Source organism: Rhinolophus sinicus, linkage group LG01 (genome assembly GCF_036562045.2).
Source record: "Rhinolophus sinicus isolate RSC01 linkage group LG01, ASM3656204v1, whole genome shotgun sequence".
Classification (NCBI taxonomy): Eukaryota; Metazoa; Chordata; class Mammalia; order Chiroptera; family Rhinolophidae; genus Rhinolophus; species Rhinolophus sinicus.
In genome coordinates, this window is record NC_133751.1 from 40,620,216 (window position 1) to 40,644,734 (window position 24,519).

Sequence of the window (24,519 nt, forward strand, 5' to 3'; positions counted from 1 at the left end):
CTTGAAGTCTTTTGAGATTACTACTACAAAACAATTAAAAATATGTTTTTCTCCTTGAAGTGTTTAATTCTGTTTTAATTAGGAATCTTTCACTTTAATTTACTTAGTACTCCCTCACTTTCGTTGACATTGATACAGTTTTCTGTGGATCATTATAAATATGTTTGTATTTGCATATGCATACTAGAAAGTTTTAAGGGTAAAGACATAATTAAGTTTCAGGGATCATTCTGTACCTGAGATTACATTTATAAACTAGTTTGGACTTTCTCCTATGAAATATCTGTGCATCTAAAATATTAAAATTGGAGATTTACTACATATTTCAAATGAAATCTAAATACTATTGCAAACTAGATTTTCTTTTTAGTAACAATCATCCAGGTTTCAAGGAAACAAGTCTTTGTAGAGGTGATTCCTGGGATATGGTATGTTTAAGAGAAAAGTATATTAACATATATGTGGTCAGAAACATTTCAGAAGTAACCTGATTGAAATCATGGTGATTTTTGTTGGTTTTCACAGAGCTTCAGGCATAGGTAGCCAAAGTAATACCTCCATGTAGATGGTTTTCTCTAAAGCAGGAGTCTTTTCTTCTTTTCATTTTTTTTAACTGTATTTTTACCTCTCTGCAAATAAATTTGAGGTGATCCCTTTGAATAAAAGAGCAGTTTATCAGTTTTATTGCCTCTTGGATTATCTACCCTCTTGTCCTCAGGCATTTCCCTTTCTAACCCTTTGCATTCAACCCATTCTCTCTTTGATCAACTGTAATCTGGCCTCTCCCTTCACCATCACATTGAAACTACTCCCAGTAAGTCATCAAAGACTTTCTAATTGCTACACCCAAGGGGAGCTTTCCAAGTCTCAGTCAGGGTTGTGCCAAACCATATAGGAAACTGTGGTAGAAGGAACAAGGTGTGCCCCTGTATACACTTATTAAACTATCCTCCCATGTTTTGAACCAAGTGGAAAAGTGAATAAAAATTCTGCAATCAGAAAACATGACTGTCTCTAAAGCCCCATGCTGCCCCATATCCGGGCACACCATTTCAACTGCTAATCCTGCCCAGTCCAGGACCTGTCGTCTGTCAGGGTGCACAGTAACACAGGGTAAAAAACAAACAAAAGGCATCTTGTCTTTATTTAAAAGTTTGATATTTTGTCCACCATGGGTACTTTTGCATTGGTGTTTTAAAATGATGTGTTTACGTATTATTTATCTTGATGCCTGGTTTTTTGATGCCCCTTACAAGGTGGGTGCTTAAATTTAAGTTGAAATTACTCCTTGATACGTGGGATGCAGAATGGATGTTGTATTACCAGGCATGAAAATAATATTAATCTCCTTGTACATCTCCAGCAGAGCTGTTGGAAAATGAGGTACAGAGTCAACAAGCAGTAATATTTTGTAAGGGATTTTTTTGTTTTGTTTTTTGAGCAGTTGGTCTCAACAGTGGGTTTAAAATATTCAATAAACCATGTAAACTGATGTGCTGTTGTTGAGGAAAAGTGGTGAGGACCGAGAAACTCAAGCGGCTCCCAGAGGGCAGGGAGAACACAGCTTTATTACACTAGCGCACCCAGTGGGATTGCTCCCAAAGAACTGAGCACTGACTGGGGTCAGACACATTGTTTCATATGTTTAGGCCTCCGGGTTGGGGGGGAAATCTGGCCCGGGGTGCCAGGGAGATCCGTCCCTAGCAGCTGTGATCCCTCAACTTTATTTTGACAGGGAGGCCTCTAACGATGGTGCCTGCGGGAGACAGCTCTGATAAGGAGGGAGGAGGAGGGAGATTGAGCTCTTAGTGGGGGCCTGCAGGAAAAACCATCCCAACACTGTCATCTTGGCTTTATTGCTCCATTTATAGAGCGGAGGCAGAGTACCTGCAGCATGATATTAAGGGCTCTAAGATTTTCAGAATGGTAACTGAGCATTGGCTTCATCTTAAAGCCACCAGCTGCATTAGCCCCTAATGAGCGAGTCAGCCTGTCCTTTGAAGCTTTGAAGCCAAGCATTGACTTCTCTCTAGCTATGGAAGCCCTAGATGGCATCTTCTTCCAATATAATAAACCTGTTTCCTCTTCATTGAAAATCTGTTTAGTGTAGCCCCCTTCATTAATTATCTTAGCTAGATCTCCTGGATAACTTGCTGAAGCTTCTACATGAGAACTTGCTGCTTCACCTTGCACTTTTGTATTATGGAGATGATTTCTTTCTTCAAACCTCATGAACCAACCTTTTCTAGCTTCCGTGTTTTCTTTTGTGGCTTTGTTACCTCTCTTGGCCTTAGAATTTAAGAGAATTAGAGCCTTACTCTGGATTAGGCTTTGTCTTCAGGCAATGCTTTGGCAGTTTTGATGTTCTTTTGAGAACAGTAAAACTTTCTGCATATCAGCAGTAAGTCTCTTTCACTTTCTTATCATTTGTGTGTTCACTGGAGTACCACTTTTAATTTCCTTCAAGAAATTTTACTCTGCATTCACAACTTGGCTATCTGTTTAGGGCGAGAGCTTAGCTTTTGGTCTATCTTGGCTGTCAATATGCCTTCCTCACTAAACTTAATCATTTCTAGCTATCCATTTAAAATGAGAAACTTGTGACTCTCTTTTACTTGAACACTTAGAGGCCATTGTAACATTAATTGACCTAATTTTAATATTGTTGTTTCTCTGGGAATAGGGAGACCTGAGGTTGGGGAGAAAAATGGGATAACAGCCAATCAGTGGAGATGTCAGAACACATACAATAGATATTAATTAAGTTTGCCATCTTATATGGGCACAGTTCATGGCACCCCTAAGCAATTACAATATTAACATCAAAGGTCACTGATCACAGATCTTGGTAACAATTATAATAATGAAAAAGTTTGAAATATTGCAAGACATGAAGTGAGCAAATACTGCTGGAAAAATGGCACTGATAGGCTTGCTCAGCACATGGTTGCCACAAAACTTTAATTTGTAAAAAAGCATAATATCTATGAAGTGCAATGAAATGGAACACAATAAAATGAGTTATGCCTATATTTACCTATTGAAGGACATCTTGGTTGCATCCAAATTTTGAAAATTATGAATAAAGCTTTATGAACATCGGTAGGCAGGTTTTGTGTGGACATAACTTTTAAACTCATTTGAGTAAATACCAAATTGTTGGATCATGTGGTAAGAGTATATTCAGTTCTGCAAGAAAGTGCCTAAGTGTCTTCCCGAGTAACCATACCAATTTGTATCCCCAGCAGCAATGAATAAGAGGTCCGGCTGCTCCACATATTCATTAATGTTGTCAGTGTTTGGGATTTTAGCCATCCTAATAGGTGGACTGATATCTCACTGTTGTTTTAATTGGAAATTCCCTAATAATGTGTGATATTGCACATCTTTTCATATGCTTACTTCCACCTGTATGTCTTCTAAGGTGAAGTGTCTGTTAAGATATTTTGCACATTTTTAAATTGGGCCACTCATTCTCTTATTATTGAGTTTTAAGGGTTCTTTGTATGTTTTGGATAAATGCCCTCCTGCAAATATTTTCCCCTTGGTTTGTGGCTGTCTTTTAGTCTCTTGACAATACCTTTGCAGAGTAGAAGGTTTTTCATTTTAGTAAAGTCTAACTTGTCAATTTTTCTTTTATAGATCATGCCTTTAATATTGTAGCTAAAAAGTCATTGCCAAACCCAAAGTCATCTACATTTTCTCCTATGTTAAACTAGGAGTTTTATAATTTTACATTTTACATTTAAGTCTCTGATCCATATTGAGTTAATGTTTGTGAAGATTTTGATTTCTATATCTAGATTATTTTGGGGTTTATTTTTGTATATGAACATCTAGTTGTTTTAACACCATTTGCTTAACAGACTATTGTTTCTCAGTTGAATTGCCTCTATTCTTTTGTCAAGGTCAGTTAACTATATTTGTGTGAATTTATTTCTGGGCTCTCTATTCTGTTTCATTGATCTATTTGTTCTTTCACCAATACCACACTGTCTTGATGACTGCAGTTTTATTATAAGTCTTAAAGTACGGTAACATCAGTCCTCCAATGTTGTTCTTCTTTAATATTATGTTATCTATTTTGTATCTTTTGCCTCTCCCTATGAACTTCAGAATTAGTTTGTCAATATCCACAAAATCAATTGCTGGGATTTTGATGAGGATTGCACTGAATCTAATAAATCAAGTTAGGGGTGGGGGGGCGCTGACATCTTTACAGTATTAAATCTTCCTGTCTGTGAAAATGGAAACTCTCTCTATTTAGTTTTTTTTATTTTTATTTATTTTCTTCATCATAGTATTGTAGTTTTCCTAATATAGATCTTGCACATATTTTGTTAGATTTACACCTAAGTGTTTAATTTTTGGACGGTGCTAATATGAATGGTATTGTGATTATAATTTGAAATTTCAGTTCATTGCTCATATACAGGAAACTGATTGACTTTATATATTTACCTTATATGTCAACCTTGCTGTAATTGCTTATTAGTTCCAGTAATGTTTTGTTGATTTGTTTTCCGATTATCTATGTAGATAATCTTGTCATCTGTGGAAAAAAGAGTTTTATTTCTTCCTTCTCAATCTATATACATACTATTTCCTTTTCCTGTCTTATTGCGTTATCTAGGACTTCTAGTGCAATATTGAAAAGGAGCGGTGAAAGGGGACTTCTTTGCCTTGTTCCTGATCACAGCAGGAAACTACCTAGTTTCTCACCATTAAGTATGATGTTAGCTATAGGATTTTACACATGTTTATCAAGTTGACAATGTTCTTCTCTATTCCTAGTTTGCTAAGAGGTTTACAATGGATATATGTTAGATTTTAACAAATACTTTTTTTTGCATCTTTTCATACGATTATGTGATGTTTCTTCTCTAGTCTGTTCATGTGATGGATTGCATTAGTTAGTTTTTGAATGTTGAGCCAGCCTAATGTGTCTAGAATAAATGTCACTTGTATAATTGATTTTATATACAGTGTGGTTTAAAAGAAATATTTGTGAAAAACATTTAAAAATTGAGACATTCTCCAAATTTATTTTGGGCTTCTTTAAGAAGAACTGACATTCTGGGCTTATTATACCACATGGCAACATTCCACCTGAGTTGACAGCTGTTGCACCCCACTTTATCACAATCCTTGCAGTTCTGTTGCTTTATGTCCAGATGCTTCATTCACTTGCATTGCCTGCCTCAAATGGTCTCAAGCATACTCCTCCCTTGGAGCCAGTGGACATGCTCCAAGTTGTGATGTTACTTGACCTCTGTGTTACCTAAAGTTTTGCACATTGTTGAGACCCCTCACTGCTTTTCACCTTGAAATGCTTTTTCACTGCTTTTGCTTTTTTCATTTTTTGATATCACTCTCACTTCTTTTACATGCCTCCCTCATGGATCTTTCTCTTCAAAAGTTGAAGTTCCTGTGAATCCCATTAATGACTGTTTTCTCTCTTTGCACTCAGCACAGGTGATATCTACTCTTAGTGTTTCTTCAGGTCCTAGAGTCCCTGCTATTCTCCTCTGCTCATACTATTGGCTTCCATTAATATTATTCAGATATTTAATGGGAATATTAATTGTCCAAAGGAGCCACAGAGAACATCATGGGAATAATTACTTGTGACAGGTCTTTAAAGGGAATAGTGAGTCACAGATTTGAAATGGCAGTGATAGTTGGAAGGAATGGAAAAAACGATCTACATCATGAAACATATTGATAGTCTGGAAATGTGTTCAGTTTATTCTCACTAGTGTAACCATAATCTTATTTGACAAGGGAACAGATGAGGCCCCAACTGCTCCTATTTATTTAACAGTTAAGACTGTCCTCAAATCAAACATAATCTTAAAGACCAGCCTGGCAAGGAAGTAATCTTTAGATTTTTCATCATTACAGGATGATGTAAAATACATCAGAAACAAAGTACATGTATTGTGTGGTTACAATATCACACATCCAATCTGTAGAGAAAAAAAGCCAGTGAGCGGTGGCCTGTGGCTGGGATTGGGAGGAGGGATTGACTACAAATGTGTGTGAGGAATCTTTTTAGGATAGATAAATGTTCTAAAACTTGATTATGGTGCCGTTTACATTATTGTATAAATTTACTAAAAATCATTGAATTATATACAATGAAAGTGTTATATAAATTATATCCCAAAAAAAGCTATTAAAATAGAAGTAGCTAACCTCTTTCTATGCACTTATAAGGCACAATGAGGCTAAGTAAGTACAACAATAAATATTAGGGCTAGGATTTGAACCCACACAGTCTCTCTCTAGGACACTTGAAAGCATTTTTCATGAATTACCAGATTTTTAATCCTTAATGTAACACTAGGAGATGATATAATTAATATAATTTTTCCATTTTACAAATGAAGAAATAAGCCTAAAGTTTGAGTAACTTGCCCATGGTCATAGAGCTAATGGTTTAACTAGAATTGAAATGCAGAAAAATTGACTTATAATTTATATCTGTAATCTTTTTTTAGTTAATTAACCAACCAGCATTTATTCCTGAAGCCACAGATTTGAGTTTATGTTTATGAACAGCTGGCAGGGACGGTGGCATTGTAAGTGTGAAATCCCAAAAAACAAAGTAGTCTCGAGTTTTACTAGTAACTTTTGGGGCTGCCTTGCTGGGATCAAGAACTTCACATAGAGCACAAACCCCAAAGGCTAAGGCTAATTCACGGTCCGTGAACTCACAAGTGGTCTGAGAAGGAGTTTTCAGGCTTCTTTTAACTTGGGTGAGAATAACTGCTGTTTCCATAATCAATCTGATGAAGGAACTGACTGATCTTTCATAGTGTATTGGTAAGTAGGACATGTAGTAAGAATCTATGGCTTGTCACTCTAACTGTCCTTTTCAACATTTTTTAAACTGATTTCCTAAAATTCCCTACCTTGTTGACCACTGTAAACACTAATAGCTGTTAATAATAATGATCACTGAATGACTATTATTTATAGGTTCTCTGCTTTACTGCTATTAAGTCATTAGTATTTCGAATAACCCTAGGAGGCGGCTACTACTATTATAATCTGTCCTCATTTTCCAGATGAGACAACTGAGGCATAGTGACATTAAGTAACTTGCTCAAGGACACACAACTACTAAGTAGCAAAGCCAGGCTTTGAGCCCAGGCAGTCTGGCTTGGGTTTGGGTCTCAGTAATTAATGACTGCAATAAGACTACCTGCAATAAGGCTACCTACCTGTCAAGGACTTAAATCCTAGAAGAGAGGGTCTCCAGAGGGGAGGTGTTCACTTGTCATTCATTTAATATTTACTGATTACCAACTCCGTGCTATGCATTGAACTGGGGAATTGCTGGTAATTAAATCTGGTATTAACTATGCAAATTTGATGAATGAACATGCTATCTTTTAACATATCTTTTGCTTGAATTTAATATTTTGAGTGGACGATTCAGGAGTACTTTTTACCCCTTAATTATTTGTTTTATCCCTTCCATCTTCTCTTTGTTTTTTTTTGGGGGGGAGGGATATATATATGTGTGTGTGTGTGTGTGTGTGTGTGTGTGGCAATATTAGTAGTATGGGTAATCTCCACAGCATTTCCATTTTCTCACTTTTTTTTTTGATGTGTGTGAAATCATGGCAGTTAGATATGCAAAACATGAGTAAAAGAAAAAAAAAAATCATTCATTTAGTACATCTCCATAGTCATTCTCTTGAATAATTCCTTATGGTATTTTGGCAAAATTGGGCTCTTGTCTAATTTTAAATGACTCAATTGAAGAAGCTCCAGCCGGAGGTTGATTCTAGAGGCTAATGGACTTGCTATGAAAGGTTTCTAACATTTAGTCTGATTTTCTACTCCTTAAGATTTTATAGCCTGACTTCTAATTACTTTCTGTAACTTACTACACCTCTGCTGCCTCCTTGTTTCATGTTCTTTGTGACCTACTGTCCTTCTAGATAGCTGTTATATCTCCCCACTGTGAATGATTTCTGAGTGCAGCATAGTTTTTATCTTTAAATCGGTGGTAGTTCCTATATAAAGGGATAACTTCATAGTCTTCCTCTTTGAATTTGGGCTGTGTAATGCATAATTTTACCAAATTATATAAACATTTATCTGTGATTTAAATTTTTATTTAAAATATATGTCAAAATAAAAGCACTTTTCAATGGATATTGAATAAAATGTTTATATAGATTTTAGGAATATGGAGTCAATGTGCCATTGTCAAAAGGGAAATAATGGTTAAAATGATGGGTGGGAACATAATGTTGTTTTATGACTAGGAAATAATGTGAACTTTCTAGAGGCTGTCAGTTAGTGGTTTATTCTTATTTATTGACCCATGTTTCTTTTAAGCTTTACTTAGAGACTCTTCAATAGGTTAAATCATTTTACTATTGTTTTCCTCATATAGCTGCCAAGCTTTCAGCATTAAATATAATACATGGAGATTAAGGTCTTTCCAGAAGAAATAACTTTATCATGCTTGTCTCTTATCAATACCTTGCCATTATTTATTTATTTATTTTTTTTGTATAGTATAATCCTTTTATAATATAGCCATAAACTGCAGGTGCTAGTCTGTGTTTTAGAGAGAAACAATATGGAGCGAGAGGGATTATTATCAAGATTAACTATATGTAATTTTGTGAAAATTGTATATATGAAACAATCTGATTACATATTTTTTTCCCTAGGGGGAATGCTAGCTAGTTACTACCTTCCACAGGGCTTGGTGGTGATTATTCCTTATGTCTACCTGCACACTATCATGGAAAGTGCGATTTGGCCACAGTGAGACTTAGAGCTGTGGAGATGCATGTTGGAACAGATCCTTGATTAGCAGAGTCGCAGGCTGAGTGGCAGTCCACTTCTCCTGGTTCCTGCTGAGCGCCACTGTGCAGAGGTTGTCTTGACAGGCAGTCCTGTACAAACTGTAGCTTATCTGCTATAGTGCTCTGATATTTCAATCTATTTCTTGATAGATTTTACACTTTGGTATTTGGTATATTGTCTTTCTTTTGGGGATACAGCTGGAGGCTGTATGTAATAGCATTTACTGAAAGTGTAGCAATTCCCATATCAAGGTAATCCTGCTTCTTAGTGTTCTTTCAGACTACACCCAAGGTGTTACATTTCAGGGCTGGTGAAACATAAGTGATATCTTTTAATCACTTAAAATCTCTGTATACACTAGTGGCAGTTGAAGAAACTGCATCTTCCACACCCAGGCCAAGTCCCTGTGCTGTAATCTGGTAGTTCTCAAATTTTCATATGCGTTAGGGTCTCTTGGAGGGCTGGTAAAAAACACACATTTCTGGCTCCCATCTATAGCACTTCTGATCTGTAGTCTGGGATGGGGCCTGAGATTTTGCATTTCTAACGCCTTCCCGGTGATGCTGATACTGCCAATCCAGGGACCTCACTTGAAGAACAACTAGATTATGGAATATTGTCTAATCACAGTGCTTAAGGCTCTGAATGGGCCCAATCTTGTCTGGGGCCCACGCTGGGGAAGCACTGATCTAATATACTGATTAACAGTGGACCAGATAGTAAATATTATAGGCTTATGGCCAGACAGTCTCTGTTGCAACTACTCATCTCTTCTGTTATAGCAGTAAAGCAACCATAGACAATACATAAACACATTGATAAACAATAACATTTTACTTATCAAAAACAGACAGCAGGCTGAATTTGGCCCATAAACCCTAGTTTGCTAAATCCTGATCTGATTCATGAAAAGGAGACTTGTATCTTTTCCTAACTCTATGTGCCAGTGACTTGTGTGCCCAGTATTGAGCTAGGAGCTGTGGGGATGTATAAGAAGTATGGATATGATTTTTCTACTCTTCTTCAGGAGATTAGAGTTCAGTGTAGCATAGTCTTGAAAAAAATAGAGATAAATTAAATGCCTAGGCTGGAGAAGATTTCACAATATAAGTGAATTTTGGAGAATGAGTAAAAACTAGATAAAAGAGAGCAGAATAAGGCTCTTCCTTGGAAAGGGAGACCAGCTAGGGAAAACACATGGAGGAAACATTCAGTGTTTTCTTCCATCAGGCAGTGAGAATATCTGTGACATTGAAAGGATTTATTGAGCATACTGTAAATATTAGCACAGTGATAGATCCTGGGGGCACCACGAACCAAAGTGTGAAAGCAAGAATCTCAGAGGTGGATCACGATATTAAAGAACCCCAAAGCCAAATGTAAGTATTGGGAGTTAATATGCTTAGTTCATGGTAGGCTTTCAGTGGATGTCAAACTGAAATGAAATTTATGTGATTGACAACAGGGAATTTTTATTAATTTTTGATCAATTCAGTGCCTTGAAGAAAACTGTTTCAGGGAAAGTAATTCTCCATAATTTTGTTAAATTATAACTATATAAAAGAATGTTTGTTAGTATTACATTAATCCCATAGAAACCTTGCTAAATTGAAAATTAGTATTTGTTGGGTTGTTCTTTTGCTTGTTTTTCGTTTTTTTTATTTTGTGTAGTTTGTTTAAGAAAATCCAAAACTAGTGTTTTAATATGTTTACATCAAGCTATAATCAGAACTAAAGGCAATTTTCAGAGTTGTACCATTTTATCTTTGATACAAGTGCATGCCATTTAAAAGACTGACTAGAGAAAATTTTTTCATAGACAAATGGGGCTTTTTATTTCTGAGATTTTATGCCTAAGCATTGGATATAAGGTCTGAGTGACATCTGTGATCAAACAAAACATCGTGTAGGAGACGATGGTAGGTGTTTGTGTGAGTATTTGATAATTTCGAAGCTTCCATCTAGTTCCGGTATTCAGATTTTAGGTAATAATTGAAAGATCCACAAGCAACTAATTCAAGCAAGTTTCCCTAAGAACCTGAGGAAATCACATATTGAATAATGTATCTTCATACTTGAAACTAGAATTCATTTCATTTAGTAAATAAAGTCTTGAACATGGGGTTAGAAAAATTGACGATTAGTTAAAGGCATTATGTTAGACATGATGCCGTATGAGTTCTCAGCTCTCTAACCTGATCTAGAGTTTGATTTTTAATCAAACGCAGGGGTGCTGATAGCTGCATGCCATTTTTATTCAGTTAAATACCAAGAGAAAGGTTAGGAGCCAAGTCCCATGTAACTTAGATTTCCTGTGATTTGTAGCTTGAACACTTAAAAATCCTTGTGAGAATGCCTATACCATTTTTGTTATGGATCCTTCATTTTCAGTGTCAAGGGAGAGGAGAAACCTACATTTATAATAAGACAGTAATTGATTTCTTGCATAACCTTGCCCATAAATAGAATCTTGAGGCACTGGTAAACAAAAGATGAGAAGTGAGTAGTGAACTTTATTCCTTCCTATTTCACATTCTTTGTATTCCCTACAAATGAAATATTTTAAAATGTTCTGAGCTATATGTGTGGGTGTGTATGTACATTGTCTGTACTAATGATGTACTTTCACAAATCTTGAACCAAGGACTTTACTTGATAATAAGTGAGTCCAGAAAGCGTATAATTCCTGCATTAATCAAGTTAGGTTACTCTTATCAAGGAGTTCTGAAATTGTATGAGAAAAGAAAGAAGAGTTGGATAGGACTTCCAAATTGAATAAACATAGAGGTTCTAACTTAAACAACTTTTTCCCTGAAAGCGGAAAGAATTTAAGGCACACATTCAGAAATATTTTTTTACTCTCTATTTTGGTGGTTGAGTCCTTTATGACGTATTAGTTTCTATTGTATAAAGCTTAAGGGAGATGTGAGATTTGGAAATAGGGAGAAAAAAATTAGGAAAGCAAAGAGAAAGAAGTAAACCAACCTACAAGGGGGGCAAATATATATATATATATATATATATATATATATATATATATATATATATATATATATTTAATCTGGTTACAAGCTTCTGCAATGCTGCATTATTACTTAATATCATAGCCCATAAATATAAATAACCAATCTTGGCATAGAAGATATAAAATAATAGGGAAAGTCTGTCAATGTCCTAAAATACTGTGTAACAATACCAATCGATTATTGAGTGCTTAGTACATGTTGGGTAATGTGCTAATCACATTATATGCAATTTCTCTAATTCTCATAATAGTTCTTGTACTTTTAAAGTGAAGAAATTTGTATTTCAAGAGTTATAGAAATTTATATTTCAAGAGTTATAGAAAGGTCACAGAAGTGTTTGACAGAAGTGCCAGGCTTTCAGCTTAGACCCGCCCTTTCTACTACACATTTCTTCCTTTGGTGAGCTCTTTCTCCCCAAAGACAATAGGTAACTTTGTGTCCATTTAGTGTTTTCTTCTTTATCTTTTATTGTGTTTAATAGTGCATAGCACAAAGTAAGTGTGCCTTTAGGCTAACTAAAGTAAAGTACAAATGTAAACATACACTTGTAATAAACATTATTCTTGGATTATCTTACTAGGTTCATCAAAGTTCTCATTCCAGGTCAATTAATGAGAAAAGAAACATCTCAGAAACATGTATTAAACTGATGAGAGAAAAGTATATATGTATTTGTGTATACAGTTGTCCTTGAAATAAAATGCTGTGCTTTAAAAAAAAAAAAAAGTATATATATATATATATATATATATATATATATTCTTTATTTCTAAAAAGAAAGAAGAAATTCAGGTGCTTACAATAAAAAAGAACTGATAAAGTAACTCTGAAAAGCATTAACTAAAGCATAAATTCAGTAGCCAACTAATACATTATCTAATACAGCTCTCTGTTTAAATTGATCACTTCTATTTTTTTTTTTTATTAATGACCAGGAAATGAGCTTTGACTGTTAGGCACCTGGATGAAGAGCCCTGGGTTCAGCTTGTCAGAGGCCTCTAACCTGCAGAGACCCCCTGGTTGCACTAGGTCCGCTCGATTGAGGTAAGGCATAATTACTTTAATTAGAATGTAGGACTTCTACTCTTGAATCAAGTTTAAATAAGATGAGTTAACATAACTGTACAATGTGTCAATAGCGGCGAATTCTGAAAAAAAAAAAAAAAGAATGCAAGCATTATTCTGTTGCAAAGTCTTATGTATTCCAAATTCTACTCATCTTGTACATTTCATGGACTTGAGCCCATTTTCTTTGGAGAATATTATCTAAATATTTTAATTTCTGTGTGACTGTTGACATTGGTACAATTTTCTTGCCTTTGTGGTATCAATTCATTTTTATAAAATTATACATTTTATTATAAGTTATCAAATTAATTACTCTCACTTTTTAGTTTATGTTGGACCACTGACTTTCTTTAAAAGTGACAACAATGCAGTTTGTGCTATGATGCTACAGGACTTTGCATTGCTTATTTATTCCAAGTTTATAGAGATCTGTTGACTTTTTGTAACATCTTTGTATATGGCCACACATAGATTGTGATCTTCCATTTAGGCAGTAGAGTTTGAACACATGTTCTAAAGGGAGTTTTAAGCTCTCTGAAACGCTCCTCTTTTGGGAGGATAATGCCAGTGTGTGAATAGAATACTTTTTTTCTGTAGAGACTAGCTACTGTCAATATTCAAATGCTGGTTCACGCTCACTGTAAAACTTTACATGGCGTGGATGATGCAAAGGTCCCAAAGATAGGACAGAATCCAGAGCTGGGGCATCTGTGCAGACCCAGCATGGCCACCAACACACTTGAGGAACTTGGATGTACCCGGTTAACTTTTTGAGCATTCCTTTGGTTTTGAATTGAAGGGGTTAGATTAAATCATGGGAGTGTGACACATTCATGTCCTTTGAAGATCAGGCTTATAATGGAAATGTATGACTTGACTGGGTGTGAGAGAGTAGGGAGTGTTGAACCTGTGGGGAAAAGACTGTGTCCCTTGTAAAGCCATTCAAATTCAAGCATGTTAGAGCTGGACAAAGAGGTAAATCGTGTGGCGTGTGGACTGAACTTGGCTGTTGGATTGAATAAATTCTAAGGTCATTTCCAACTCAATATATGGTTTTCAATTTCGTTACCATATAAAACACAATATTGCTTAGAGTCTGTTGAGCTCTATGTGTTCCCTTTTATGTAGTTTTTGGTTTGAACTTCCTAAAAGAATTACATAGTAGAATTGAGGGAAAAATGATTTTTTTGACCATAAAATACTTAAACGATTCATCAGTTTAATACTTTTTTCTGAGATATTTCTTTTCTCATTAATTGACCTGAAATGAGAACTTTGACTCTAGTAATATAATCCAAGAATAAAATCTATCTTGTAAAGTAGTAGTTAGCACTTTCTCACTGAATAGGCATTTTCACTAAAACATCATTTGGGCAGAGAAATGAGAGTCATACACTCTGTTTGGGCTATTTTTATGATTCTTTAGAAAGCACTTAAAAGTTCTAGTTTCTTTTGATTAATATTTTAATACAAATGCTATTTTATATAGAAAAAAATTAAACTGGTACATAAAAAAGGGTATTTTCTAACAACGTTTTAGCTCTTTTTATTTTTCTGTTTATAGTGATGACATATATTTATTTCTTTTTATCACCTTTCACTGCCTTTCAAACTGTGATTTTAGCTGAGAAAATAAGTGCTTTTTATCAGATGCTAATGGCAATTAGGCAACAAGCCTAGTGGAGGATGGGAAGTGGGCCAAGTCAATATACTCTAGGGGTCTTATGTATTCTCTTTGGCTCAATTTAAATCAGAATTTATGTCTACTAGAAAATTGAACTCATGATTGTAGAGAGCCACATGTGTTACCCCAGTGACAAATGGAGAATTAGAAGGACCTGGAATTTTTATGCCTTTATTTGGGCCCTTCCAAAAGCTTCTTTTTTTATACTCTGTAGCTTTTCATTTGATGGGCATAAGCATTTGTAGATGAATTTAAGTTATTTCAGGTATGATCAAGATTGAGAAGGGATGTATTTGTGAGGTGTGCTCTATCTATAGATTTCAGGTAATTTTTCCTTGTGTTATTATAAACTGTTACTGCCTTAAGATATATAATCCCTAAGTAATGTCTTCAGAGCCTTTGCATTAGATGTTATAATCCAGCCTTGTTGTAATTATTTTAAGTATTTGCTGTCCACTTCTTTGATAGCCAAGTCAAAACTAAAGTACTTGGATATTCATGCTTAAACTGATTAGACCTGGTTACATCTGTTCCTTGATGGACCCACAATATCTGACATTAACCATAAGTCTCAGCTCTTTTTTTACAAACATCCATGGTGCCTTCTGAAGTCTCCACATATTGCAGAAAATATGAATAAATATAGAAAGGGAGACGTTAGTAGATATGATTTAAGGTAAGCCATACAGGGAGGCTTTCTAATGATGCTATGTGTGTCCTATTTCCTTGTTTTAGGGAATCACGTTATAAGAAGAGAGAGGAAAAAAAAATCAGTGTGTCTATGCATTTTCTTTATTCTCATTAAGAAAAAAATTCATATGTGTTTATCTTCAATGCTTTCGTAACAGAATTTATGGACAAAATGGACATTTAAAAAATAAACTCAGTTATTATTTTTCTAGGCTTAGAGAATTGATAACAGGAATGTCTAATCCATTGCTTAGCTGAAATTCCTAACGTGAAAGTAAAATAATGTTAGTTTCTAAACTGAGATAATTAATTGCCACCTTTCTTGTATGTACACTTCATCAGTGGTTCTGAAACTAAGAACTCTCAGACTTGAATTCCTTTCATAAGAAAAATGACGCTCTGATATGCACTTAATATAAGTTCACCTTTAGCATTTGGCACTTAGTAGTCATGGCTTTCAAATGAAGTGTTTAATTGCAATCAAAGTGCCATTGTTTTTAATAATGCAGAAAAAATGTGTATGAACTAAATTTTTTTTAACACGATAAGACTGTGGAGTCAGGAATACTGTAGCTCCTGTGTGACGATTGCAGTTGTTTGAAAAACTTTGTAAAATATTCTTATTATCAAAATCCAATTTAAGGTTTAATGAAGCAGTAAAGTTGAGATGTTCACAAAGAAACCAGAATAATAGCATTAAAAATTTAGCCATAGTTTAGTACAATCTAACCAGAATTTTCTAGTCAATTAGATTTCGCTGTGTTAACCAGTGATAAACTACAAAAGTAATTAGAAATCACAAATTAGTGAGTGGCGGGATGCTGGAACCTGTTAAAGGCATTTTATACTGCCAAAGGTTTTGCCACCCCTTCTTGGGTCTTTTTAAACCAAAGTAGATCAATTATCACAATTTGTATTTTTCTTGAGAAGGTTCTCTCTAAACTGTTTAGTAAATGTGATTTGTCCCAGAACTTACTCTCTACTATTTTATTTCCCTTAAGAAGATACAAGACTAAAATAAGTAAATAAATAAATAACCAAAAACAAACAAACAAACAAAAAGTAGTTAAATGACCTAACAGAAGAAATTCAACAACAGAAAAAAACCCTATTATCATACACATCCTTAGAACACTGAGGAGTTGTGCGTTTCTAACCCAGTGGGTTTAAGCAGAATACTTCTGATATTATAACACCTGTACAAGGGAGAAATCGGGAAGAACGCTAATGGTGGAGTCTTGTACTTTTCATCTCCCCCCAATGTAATTTCATCTACACAATGATTTTCTAGTTACTGTACTCAGCATATTAGCTTTGTTATGAAAATACTCATAATCTATATGCATAACCTTATTTCATTGTACTTGGATTCAATATGCTTTGCTGACATGGCATTTTGTATAAATTGAAAGCTTGTGCCGAGCAAGTCAACTATTTTTTCCCAATAACATTTGCTCATCTCATGTCTTTCTGTCACACTTTGGTAATTCTTTCAATATTTCAAATTTTTTTATTATTGTTATGTTATGGTGATCTTTGATGTTGCTAGGGCAAGACCCTCAACCAGCAGAGAGATTAGGACTCTCTGAAGACTCAGAGGATAGTACTTTTTAGCAATAAAGTATATTTTAATAAAGGTATGCACATTATATTTTAGATAATAATATAGCACTCTTAGTAGACTACAATATACATAACTTTTACATACATACATGCATACATACATACATACATACGTGTGTAACAGACTACATAATTTTTTATGCACTGGGAAACCCAAAATATTACGACTTGCTTTATTGTGATATTCACTTCATTGCAGTGGTCCGGGGATGAACCCACAGTATCTCTGAGCTTTTTCTGTATTTCTTTTTAAATACATTTAAATAAAATCATTCACATATTTTTGGTTTACTATATATATATATATATATATACACACACACATATATACATATAATGCACTTAACTAATATAAAATCCATAAAAATAATTTAAATATAATAAATACTGAAAATGTATAGTATTATTTCTGGTAAAAAAGGTAATTTTTGTATTATTAAAATCTATCCTTGAAGCTGAAATTATATTAAGTTACTTTTTATATTTTCTTTATGTATGTTGTATTTCTCTCAGAAGACAAACTTGAAACAGTTTCCTTTTTAAGAAATAAAATAAAATAAATTTATTCATATAAGGCATAAAAAGTCAATCATTAAAGAGGTAAGTGGTATTTTAAAGGGGAAGAACCCAATCATCAACGTTTTAGCTCTATAAAGAAATCAAAGTTAGATATCTCCTGCCTAATTTCATAAGTTTTTTGAAGATTTTGCATATAGCTTTTGATATAAATTTCAAAGATACCAATTTTTAGCTATATTAATCAGTTTGGCACGAATTTATTTAGCACTTGATTCTGAAAATTATGTTTACACAAATGGCTTCATTTCCTTATGCAACTGAAATCAATCTGTAACATTACTTTGCAATTTTGACACATGGTCTCTTGTTAACTTACATGGTGTGAATTTCATACTTTTGTATATATTCTTGTCCTTGAAACATCTTTTTATTTTTATATTTATCATTCCAAGAGAACTATTTCTAAAATTGATTTTTTTTCAAGGTGCATGTTCACCTTTTAAATGAAAGTTTGTTTGTATGGCTGCAAAACTCATTCTCTTAATTTCCTTACTCTCTTACATATCAAATATTTCCACTCTATGTAACATGTTAAGATTTTTAAAAGCACTTTTAAAATTTTATGAAGCTAATTGCATACATACATTTTTGATGAGCTTATTATATGACAGATGCTGTATTAGATACTGAAGAAACAAAGATAATTATGCTAGACTATATTCCTTCAGGATATTCAGTGTTAAGTGGGGATGCAAATTATAACAACATAGTGTGAAACTGTAGTGTGAACATTTAAAACATAGCACAAAGGTGGAAGTGATTTGTTTGTAACCCCCAAATACTTATTTTCAAGCCATATCAATCCTTTGATTTCAGATCCAAATATTAGGCCGATCAAATTTTTAGACAGCTAACCTGGAGCACAGTCCTACAATGACAAGTCAGAAAAACAAACAAACAATGTATCATAACATAATGTGACATGTAGTTCTTATAGTCATGTATGTTGGTACTTTAACATTAAAATATGAAAAACAGGTCAAAATTTGTTTGAAATTACATATTATTTTTATTTATTTTTCTATTATATAATTGCTATTATTCAAATGATATAGAAGTAGAATAGTTCAAAGTGGTAATTAGTACTACTTAACAGGACTAATTAAACAAGTAATATATGTAAAATACAGTGTTTTCATAATGCTTTTTTGTTTCATTCTCTCCTCTGATGCACAACTTATTTTAACGATTTTTGAACTTTTATTGGATATTTAATTACTGTAGACTACACATGTTATACATTTTTAAGATAAATAAATTTGAGATTGTAAGTGGAGAATGTAAATGCAAAAGGGCTAATATTACCTATTTTTCTATAAAATAACAATGGCATGTTTCTTTCTATCCCATGATACAATAGGAAATTTTTATTCTTTTTGTTTCCTTTTCTAATCACATTTCTATGAACTGCAGGCTGCCTTTAGTTCATCCTTCTTTACTTTTAATAGGAAAACTGAATACAGTCACATGTAAAATTTGTTTTGATTTAAATATCTGCTTTTAACAAGCCCTTATTACATTGGTTCCTGATATCAGTCCAATGCAGTAACATCAAGCTAAATATCCTCTCAACAAAATTATCTAATTACTTATGATTTCACTTTCTAGCAGTGGCAGGTATTTAAATCTGTTAGAATTAGATTCCAGATCTCTGTATTTACTTTATTATCTACAAGCTTGTTTTGGTAGATCAGCTGTTTGTCAACCAGGTCATTTACTTTTATAAATTTACCTATAGGCTATTTCTGTTTAAAATATCCATCACTTTTTTAAAACTTCAGAGCACATTTTATGGTACCATGAGTTAAAGCTTTCTTTCGCAGGGATAATGGTTTTAATGTACAGAGATTTGTAGTTACAAAAACAAATTTGATTCCAACTCTTTTAAGAATGGTATATATTAAAGTCTTCAACTGGCTGAACCTATGTGAGATGAATAAGAAAAAAACAATTGTATTTCAAATAAATTACAGTCTTAGTAAATAAATGAGAAAGTTCTCTTTAACATGGCTAAACTTTTCTGCTGATATTTTTTTGAGTTTTGAGGTTGTCTGTGTTTTTTTCTCAACCTAAATACCAAACAAATCAGGTGCAGTCGATTCATGTTTTCTAGATTCCTTATAGCCATTCAGAGTTCATCAAACAGATTTAGAGAAATAATACATGAATGTCTATTTTATTTTAATTCTTTTCTTCATTCTCATCTTCAGTGTGTTTCAAAATTAGAGAACATTATTCTTGTATTTTTTTCTTACGTTGAAAAAAAATTATGGGAGGCCAACGTTTTAACAATCATTTCTATGCCTAATGATGATGCAAGCCATGCTGTAGGCATATGACTAAGGAGGATATATTTTTTTTCATTTCTATAAAGTCCAAAGTCTTATTAAGTACTTCTGCACTTTCTGAGAAAACTGAAAAATAATCAAACACTTTTATTATGGAATTTTCAGTATCACAGGTGGGCAAATTACACCCCTTTTAGCCATGATGTATACAAGGTGTGCAGAGCATTTAGCAGGTAATATCTTCACATTTTCCTTGGTCAGAAGTTTATAGGCTGATGGGCATTTGTCAAAGTTTACATTCACACTGTGTGCCAGGTATGCAGACACATGACTGTTGTAGGCTCTCCGCTGGTCTCACAAGACCTTAAAGTCCTAATCTCTGGAATTTGGGAATAATTTATGTCACAGGAGGATTGAGGCCACAGATGACATTGAGGTTGCTAATCAGCTGAGTTTAACATAGGAAGACTGTCCTTGATTATCCAGGTGAGTCCAAAGTAATCACAGGGCCCTAAAATGTGGAAGAGGGAGGCAGAAGACTCACTGCCAGAGAGATGTGATGTATGAGACTCGACCAGCTAAGGATCGCTTTGGAGATGTGAGTAGGCGACCAGGCAAGGGATGGAGATCACCTCTTGAAGCTGGAAAAATCAAAAGACTTTCTCTTAGAGCCTCCAGAAAGGAACTCAGCCTAGATAGTACCTTAACTTTTAGCCATGACAACTTGATTTTTTACCCAGTTATATCCATTTCATAATTCTGATCTCCAGAACTATAGGATGATAAATTTAGGTCATTTAAAGGCACTAAGTTTTTGGTAATTTGTTACAGCAGCAAAAGAAAGTTACTACAATGGTCAGAGCCTAGTGTTTATTTGGACAAGATATCAGCACAGCATTCTTTGTTTTATGTTTTCTGTGGTTTCCCAATATCCTCATGAAAACCAACAAGATGATTTGAAACTCCATTTTTCAAATCACCTAACAACTAGAGGGAAGATTTTTCACATTGTTGATGTAATTCAATACATCACTTGATACACTCTAAAAAGCATGACTGTTAGTAAGGTCTAACTAAATCAGGTCTACACAATAATGGGACAATACACCTGTTATCAAAATTGCTCCTTTTGTTTGCCTACATCACTGCAACCTCTGAATCTGGAAACGTAACTTTTTTCATTTTTATCGAATAATCAAATAGATGTAAGATGTATGTTTATTTTTGTCGTGTGCCCACAAGCTAATACAATGGCTATTTTTGACTAAGCATTGACGTCTTTTGGTAAGATGAAAAGGCATTTGACTGATTGAAAAGTACTTTCCTATTTCATCTAGGACTTACAAAATATAGACTCCCTATGTCCTTTCACATTTCCTTTTCCACCATGCCCCATCCAAAATTCCTTTCTGCCTGTTGTGTAGAATGCTCTGTTTTGGTTACTAACCTCCCTGATCCAAATGAGCGTGTCTTTCTATCTGTCATTAAAATAATATGGTTATCTGGGTTATGCTGACATTGGTATTATAATCATTCTCATTTCATTATCTGAAGTCTTAGAAAACACATTCACAATATTCACAATGTTAAAATTAAACTAGCTTTACCTGAATACAAAGCACACAGCTAATTCACAGGCAAAGTCAAGGACAACTTTTAACGCTCATGATTATAATGCACTTAGGTTGCACACGTAAGTCACATCACTCAGATTGATGCAGTGATGGATGTTCCATTATTAGGAACTACAGATTATGTTTGCCAATGTCAGTGGTTGGGGGAAAAAAAAAATCACAATAGCTACTGAAAGTGGATAATGGCATATCCTTTTAAAACTAAATAAGTTGTTACTTTTTTTTCTTTTTTTTTGGCTGCTGAATGGATTTTGTACTTTTTCTCTAAACTCCTGTACTCATTGTTGAAAACTGGGAAATTTTGTATCCTGAAGAGGGGTTTCCTGGGATGTAGGAATTTTAGTGCTTAAACCTGAATAGTGACAGGTAAACCTGAATTGTTCATCACCTTAAGACCAGTAAAGCTTTAGATATAATTGATCCTCAACATACCTAAAACTTAGTCTTATTTCCCACATACATGCTTACAATATTTTTTTCTAGCTTGGTATGTTGCACTAAATTTTTCAAACCAGAAACATAGAAATCATAATATTGACTCTTTCTCTTAACCCTTTTTCCAATAATTCACTAAGTCCTATGACATATTTTAAATTCTTTTTCATTTTATTTTCTGAAAATGGAATGTCTTTCCATGCTTAAGAAAATTATAAATATGAAAAGGTAAACGGAGAAAAGTCTGTTTCTACCTTGTCCCCAGTCTTTCCAGTTTTCACTGAAAGGTTAGGCTAAAGCAATAATCACTTATTAGTTTCAAATGCATCTTCATGAATATAAATGCAAACAAGATACCATTTTTATTGTTTCCTTTGGAAATAATCACTGCAATTTGAAAAAGGGAATAATGAGCGCCGTATAGCAGTCAGAGGTCCCTAGCAATTCTGAAACGCATCTGGGTAAATATGTACCCTTCTACCTTGAGGGTAAGACAGTCACCTTAAATTAGATCCTGGCTCTGCTCTTTGGATATAGCTCCAAGAAGAGATCAATGGCAGGATCGAAAGGTGTGTGTGTGTGTGTGTGTGTGTGTGTGTGTGTGTGTGTGTGTGTGTGTGTCTGTGTGTGAGTTTAGAGTTGTTTATACCTCTCCTCTCCTAGCCATTGGTTATCGTTTGTCTGTTCCAGCAAAGTGACTGCTATGGACTAAAATTGTCTTCCCCTAAAATTCATAAGTTGAAGCCTTATCTCCCACTGTGATGGAATTTGGAAATGGGGCTTTTGAAAGATAATTAGGTTCAGATGAGGCCATGAGGCTGGGAACCTCGTGATGGGATTATTGTCCTTATAAGAAGAGCCCCCAGAGAGCTTGCTTCCTTTCTCTGTCTAGTATACATACACTGCACTGCATACCAAGGGAAGGCCCTGTGAGGCACAGCAAGGATGCAGTCACCTGCAAACCAAGGAGAGACCTCTAACCAGATCCTGCCAGCATCTTGATTATGGACTTCCAGTTTCCAGAACTGTGAGGAATAAATTCTTGTTGTTTAAGTCTATCAATCTGTGGTATTTTGTTATGACAGCCTGAACTCACTAAGACAGTGGAATTCCTTGTCTTTTATTGAAGCCTCTGCTATCTGTTGTGTCTTTTTCAAAGTAGTAAAAAAAAAAAGATAGTTTTTACCATGATAGTCATTCTCATGGCAGATTGCTGATATATGGAAAATGGAGGGGTTTTCTTATAATTTCTTTAAAATATATGTTTTTAAAATTCATACCAAGGAGAACATACAGAGGTATAGTAAAAATAAGAGGCTAGAAAATATAATGAAAATATATTAAGTTTCCAATTCAGAAATTATTACTTAATATGATTAAGTAACTTCTTAGAAATTCATGATTCCCGTGTGAATGAAGATTGCACAGTGTGAAATGAGGACAGCATATTTCCACATATGCAAAATTACAGAGTGATTTTTTTTTTTAAGATTAGAAATTTGAATTTGCTTACTTAACATTAAGGTGTATTTCAGAATAGGATGGGTTAAATTATGAATATCATTGAAGAGCTTACTGTGGGACTAACCCCTATAATTGTGATTTTTAATTTTTATTTCAATCCTGTCCATTCTGGGGATAAGACATTCTCATTAATACTGATAGCCTTTTTATGTTTTATATCAATTAGTCCTTACTACCATTCTTTGTGAAAGGTTTTGTTATTTTCATTTTGCAACAAGGAAAATGAGAGTATGAAAGGGTGCATGGACCCAAATTTATATAACTAGATTGTGGCAAATATAAGGTTTAAATTAGTTTATGCCCTTAACCACTGAATTATATAATTTTTGAGTATATAACTAATGAGTTCCTCCATCAGATCAAAAATCTAGTGTAATTAACATCCAACAAACTTCCGTTTTTCTCCTAATGATCATCTCGATACAATTTTGCGAAATACCAAATATAATCTTCAACAACAAAAAAATTAGCTGCCTCTAGTTTGTTTATGTCCTAAATACAGAAATCGTCTTCCTTTGAATGATCCAGTTCTGCATATCACCAAAAAGTATAACAGAGCAAGACGCATGGTAGGTTCTTGAGAGAAACAGGACATTGTTCCTACTTCCAGTGACTATTAGAAATTCTTTCCTTACAATACTTATTTTATGAAACCGTAACTTGAATAGCTCATCCATGATTTCAGTAATCCTTAAGGAATTTCATCAGATTGAAGACATTTACCTGAGATCTAACAGTTAGAATTTCTAATAAAAATATCTGCTTCTTCACAGTTATTTTTTGGTGCTTGTAATCCCACTTGCTGGTAATTTCCCAACTATGAACCTGCACGGCCAGCTCTCTGCTGTCGCAGTTTCTGAGCAGGGACTTTGTTCATTGTTCCATTGTGCAGGCAGAGGTTTTAAGTCTGCAGCCTGCTGTGTTTATTGATCTATTTCTTAATAATTCCATATCAGGCAATCCCACGATTCACGAATGGTCTGGGAGGGAAAAAACAGGTATTACAAACAGTGGGAGACTGAAGTACCATGCATTTGGAGGCTGTCCTAAAGGTTTTAGCCGTGTCTGTGGCACACAGAATGATTGTGAAGCACCACAGTAGGACTTTTAAACAAATCAAAATGACACCT

The 24,519-nt window shown here is 34.2% G+C and overlaps 1 protein-coding gene across 2 annotated transcripts in view; it reads left to right on the forward strand.

Moving 5' to 3' along the window:
* NAALADL2 (N-acetylated alpha-linked acidic dipeptidase like 2) overlaps positions 1-24,519 on the forward strand; it is a 1,208,457-nt gene that overhangs the window by 224,492 nt on the left and 959,446 nt on the right. For both annotated transcript variants that reach the window (XM_074328105.1, XM_074328114.1), the window contains one exon: positions 12,800-12,908. The gene's annotated coding sequence lies outside the window, so the exon portion shown is untranslated. The remainder of the gene's footprint in view (positions 1-12,799; positions 12,909-24,519) is intronic.